A 6,041-nucleotide genomic window follows, 5' to 3' on the forward strand; every position below is an offset into this window, starting at 1 on the left:
AAGAAAGCAATAGCAATAAAACTAAACGATCATTATGCTAGGCTAACGGATGGGTCTTGTCCATCACATCATTATCTAATGATGTGATCCCGTTCATCAAATGACAACACATGTCTATGGTTTAGGAAACTTAACCATCTTTAATTAATGAGCTAGTCAAGTAGAGGCATACTACGGACACTCTATTTTGTCTATGTATTCACACATGTACTAAGGTTCCGGTTAATACAGTTCTAGCATGAATAATAAACATTTATCATGATATAAGGAAATATAAATAACAACTTCATTATTGCCTCTAGGGCATATTTCATTCAGTGTCCCACTTGCACTAGAGTCAATAATCTAGATTACATAGTAATGATTCTAACACCCATGGAGTCTTGGTGCTGATCATGTTTTTCTCGTGGAAGAGGCTTAGTCAACGGGTCTGCAACATTCAGATCCGTATGTATTTTTCAAATCTCTATGTCTCCCTCCTTGACTTGATCGCGGATGGAATTGAAGCGTCTTTTGATGTGTTTGGTTCTCTTGTGAAATCTGGATTCCTTCGCCAAGGCAATTGCTCCAGTATTGTCACAAAAGATTTTCATTGGACCCGATGCACTAGGTATAACACCTAGATCAGATATGAACTCCTTCATCCAGACTCCTTCATTTGCTGCTTCCGAAGCAACTATGTACTCCGCTTCACACGTAGATCCCGCCACGATGCTCTGCTTGGAGCTGCACCAACTTACAGCTCCACCATTCAATATAAATACGTATCCGGTTTGTGACTTAGAGTCATCCGGATCAGTGCCAAATCTTGCATCGACGTAACCATTTACGACAAGCTCTTTGTCACCTCCATAAACGAGAAACATATCCTTAGTCCTTTTTAGGTATTTCAGGATGTTCTTGACCGATGTCCAGTGATCCACTCCTGGATTACTTTGGTACCTCCCTGCTAAACTTATAGCAAGGCACACATCAGGTCTGGTACACAATATTGCATACATGATAGAACCTATGGCTGAGGCATAGGGAATGACTTTTATTTTCTCTCTATCTTCTGCAGTGGTCGGGCATTGAGTCTGACTCAACTTCACACCTTGTAACACAGGTAAGAACCCTTTCTTTGACTGATCCATTTTGAACTTCTTCAAAACTTTATCAAGGTATGTGCTTCGTGAAAGTCCAATTAAGCGTCTTGATCTATCTCTATAGATCTTGATGCCCAATATATAAGCAGCTTCACCGAGGTCTTTTATTGAAAAATTCTTATTCAAGTATCCTTTTATGCTATCCAGAAATTCTGTATTATTTCCAATCAACAATATGTCATCCACATATAATATTAGAAATGCTACAGAGCTCCTACTCACTTTCTTGTAAATACAGGCTTCTCCAAAAGTCTGTATAAAACCATATGCTTTGATCACAATATCAAAGCGTATATTCCAACTCCGAGAGGCTTGCACCAGTCCATAAATGGATCGCTGGAGCTTGCACACTCTGTTAGCACCTTTAGGATCGACAAAACCTTCTGGTTGCATCATATACAACTCTTCTTTGAGATATCCATTAAGGAATGCAATTTTGACATCCATTTGCCAAATTTCATAATCATAAAATGCAGCAATTGCTAACATGATTCAGACAGACTTAAGCATCGCTACGGGTGAGAAGGTCTCATCATAGTCAACTCATTGAACTTGTCGAAAACCTTTCGCAACAAGTCGAGCTTTGTAGACAATAACATTACCGTCAGCGTCAGTCTTCTTCTTGAAGATCCATTTATTCTCTATGGCTTGCCGATCATCGGGCAAGTCAACCAAAGTCCACACTTTGTTCTCATACATGGAACCCATCTCAGATTTCATGGCCTCAAGCCATTTCGCGGAATCTGGGCTCATCATCGCTTCCTCATAGTTCGTAGGTTCGTCATGGTCAAGTAACATGACCTCCAGAACAGGATTACCGTACCAATCTGGTGCGGACCGTACTCTGGTTGACCTACGAGGTTCAGTAGTAATTTGATCTGAAGTTTCACGATCATCATCATTAGCTTCCTCACTAATTGGTGTAGGAATCACTAGAACTGATTTCTGTGATGAACTACTTTCCAATTCGGGAGAAGGTACAATTACCTCATCAAGTTCTACTTTCCTCCCACTCACTTCTTTCGAGAGAAACTCCTTCTCTAGAAAGGATCCATTCTTAGCAACGAATATCTTGCCTTCGGATCTGTGATAGAAGGTGTACCCAACAGCTTCCTTTGGGTATCCTATGAAGACACATTTCTCCGATTTAGGTTCGAGCTTATCAGGTTGAAGTTTTTTCACATAAGCATCGCAGCCCCAAACTTTAAGAAACGACAGCTTAGGTTTCTTGCTAAAGCACAGTTCATATGGTGTCGTCTCAACGGATTTAGATGGTGCCCTATTTAACGTGAATACAGCCGTCTCTAAAGCGTAACCCCAAAACGATAGCAGTAAGAGACATCATAGATCGCACCATATCTAATAAAGTACGGTTACGATGTTAAGACACACCATTACGCTGTGGTGTTCCAGGTGGCGTGAGTTGCGAAACTATTCCACATTGTTTCAAATGAAGACCAAACTCATAACTCAAATATTCACCTCCATGATCAGATCGTAGAAACTTTATTTTCTTGTTACGATGATTTTCCACTTCACTCTGAATTTTTTTGAACTTTTCAAATGTTTCAGACTTATGTTTCATTAGGTAGATATATCCATATCTGCTCAAATCATCTGTGAAGGTCAGAAAATAACGATACCCGCCGCGAGCCTCAACACTCATCGGACCGCATACATCAATATGTATTATTTCCAATAAGTCAGTTGTTCGCTCCATTGTTCCGGAGAACGGAGTCTTAGTCATCTTGCCCATGAGGCATGGTTCGCAAGCATCAAGTGATTCATAATCAAGTGATTCCAAAAGCCCATCAACATGGAGTTTCTTCATGCGCTTTACACCAATATGACCTAAACGACAGTGCCACGAATAAGTTGCACTATCATTATTAACTTTGCATCTTTTGGCTTCAATATTATGAATATGTGTATCACTTCAATCGAGATTCAACAAAAATAGACCACTCATCAAGGGTGCATGGCCACAAAAGATATTACTCATATAAATAGATCAACCATTATTCTTTGATTTAAATGAATAAGCGTCTCACATCAAACAAGATCCAGATATAATGTTCATGCTCAACGCTGGCACCAAATAACAATTATTCAGGTCTAAAACTAATCCCGAAGGTAGATGCAGAGGTAGCGTGCCGACGGCGATCACATCGACTTTGGAACCATTTCCCACACGCATCGTCACCTCGTCCTTTGCCAATCTTCGTTTAATCCGTAGCCCCTGTTTCGAGTTGCAAATATGAGCAACAGAACCAGTATCAAATACCCAGGCGCTACTACGAGCATTAGTAAGGTACACATCAATAACATGTATATCAAATATACCTTTCACTTTGCCATCCTTATTATCCGCCAAATACTTGGGGCAGTTCTGCTTCCAGTGACCAGTCCCTTTGTAGTAGAAGCACTCAGTCTCAGGCCTAGGTCCAGACTTGGGCTTCTTCCCTTGAGCAGCAACTTGCTTGCTGTTCTTCTTGAAGTTCCCCTTCTTCCCTTTGCCCTTTTTCTTGAAACTAGTGGTCTTGTTAACCATCAACACTTGATGCTCCTTCTTGATTTCTACCTCCGCAGCCTTTAGCATCGCGAAGAGCTCGGGAATTGTGTTTTCCATCCCTTGCATATTATAGTTCATCACGAAGCCTTTATAGCTTGGTGGCAGTGATTCAAGAACTCTGCCGATGACACTATTATCAAGGAGATTAACTCCCAGCTGAGTCAAGTGGTTGTGGTTACCCAGACATTCTGAGTATGTGTTCACTGACAGAACTATTCTCCTCCATTTTACAGCTATAGAACTTGTTGGAGACTTCATATCTCTCAACTCGGCCATTTGCTTGAAATATTAACTTCAAATCCTGGAACATCTCATATGCTCCATGACGTTCAAAACATCTTTGAAGTCCCGATTCTAAGCCGTAAAGGATGGCACACTAAACTATCGAGTAGTCATCAGCTTTGCTCTGCCAGATGTTCCTAACGTCCGGAGTTGCTCCTGTAGCGGGTCTTGCACCTAGCGGTGCTTCCAGGACGTAATTCTTCTGTGCAGCAATGAGGATAATCCTCAAGTTACGGACCCAGTCCGTGTAGTTGCTACCATCATCTTTCAACTTAGCTTTCTCTAGGAATGCATTAAAATTCAAGGGAACGGTAGCATGGGCCATTGATCTACAATAACATAGATATGCAAAAAACTATCAGGTACTAAGTTCATGATAAATTAAAGTTCAATTAATCATATTACTTAAGAACTCCCACTTAGATAGACATCCCTCCAGTCATCTAAATGATCACGTGATCCATATCAACTAAACCATGTCCCATCATCACGTGAGATGGAGTAGTTTTCAATGGTGAACATCACTATATTGATCATATCTACTATATGATTCACGTTCGACCTTTCGGTCTCAGTGTTCCGAGGCCATATCTGCATATGCTAGGCTCGTCAAGTTTAACCCGAGTATTCTGCACGTGCAAAACTAGCTTGCACCCGTTGTATGTGAACGTAGAGCTTATCACACCCGATCATCACGTGGTGTCTCGGCACGACGAACTGTAGCAACGGTGCATACTCAGGGAGAACACTTGTACCTTGAAATTTAGTGAGGGATCATCTTATAATGCTACCGCCCTACTAAGCAAAATAAGATGCATAAAGGATAAACATCACATGCAATCAAAATTTGTGACATGATATGGCCATCATCATCTTGTGCCTTTGATCTCCACCTCCAAAGCACCGTCATGATCTCCATCGTCACCGTCTTGGCATCTTGATCTCCATCGTAGCGTCGTTGTTGTCTCGCCAACTATTGCTTCCACGACTATCGCTACCGCTTAGTGATAAAGTAAAGCAATTACATGGCGATTGCATTTCATACAATAAAGCGACAACCATAAGGCTCCTGCCAGTTGCCGATGACGTCCCTCGAACTCTTGATCCAGTAGAGGGTCGAGGGAGAGTTCCGTCAACACGACGGCGTGGCGACGGTAATGATGATGTGATCCGCGCAGGGCTTCGCCTAAGCACTACGACGCTATGACTGAAGGAGTAAACTGTGGAGGGGGGCACCGCACACGGCTAAGAGATTTCTTGGTGTGCCTTTGTGGTGCCCCACACCCACGTATATAAAGGAGGGGGGAGAGAGGCCGGCAGCCAGGAGGGGCGCACCATGGGGGGTCCTACTTGGACTCCTAGTACAAGTAGGATTCGGCCCCCCCTTTTCCTTTCTTCCACCGGAGGGAATAGGAAGGAGAGGGAGAGGGAAAGGGAAGGGTGGAGTCGCCCCCTCCTCCTTGTCCTATTAGGACTCCCTAGGAGGGGGGCGCGCGGCCAACCCCCGCGGGCTTCCCTCTCTCTCCCTTAGGCCCATGTTGGCCCAACACTTCCCCGGGGGGTTCCGGTAACCCCTCGGTACTCCGGTAAAATACCCGAATTACTCGGAACCATTCCGATGACCGAATACTACCTTCCAATAGATGAATCTTTACCTCTCGACCATTTTGAGACTCCTCGTCATGTCCGTTATCTCATCCGGGACTCCGAACAAACTTTGGTCACCAAAACACATAACTCATAATACAAATCGTCATCGAACGTTAAGCGTGTGGACCCTACGGGTTCGAGAACTATGTAGACATGATCGAGACACATCTCCGGTCAATAACCAATAGCGGAACCTGGATGCTCATATTGGTTCATACATATTCTATGAAGATCTTTATCGGTCAAACCGCATAACAACATATGTCATCCTTTGTCATCGGTATGTTACTTGCCCGAGATTCGATCGTCGGTATCCTCATACCTAGTTCAATCTTGTTACCGGCAAGTCTCGTTACTCGTTCTGTAATGCATCATCCCGTAACTAACTCATT

Source organism: Triticum aestivum, chromosome 1D (genome assembly GCF_018294505.1).
Source record: "Triticum aestivum cultivar Chinese Spring chromosome 1D, IWGSC CS RefSeq v2.1, whole genome shotgun sequence".
NCBI lineage: Eukaryota > Viridiplantae > Streptophyta > Magnoliopsida > Poales > Poaceae > Triticum > Triticum aestivum.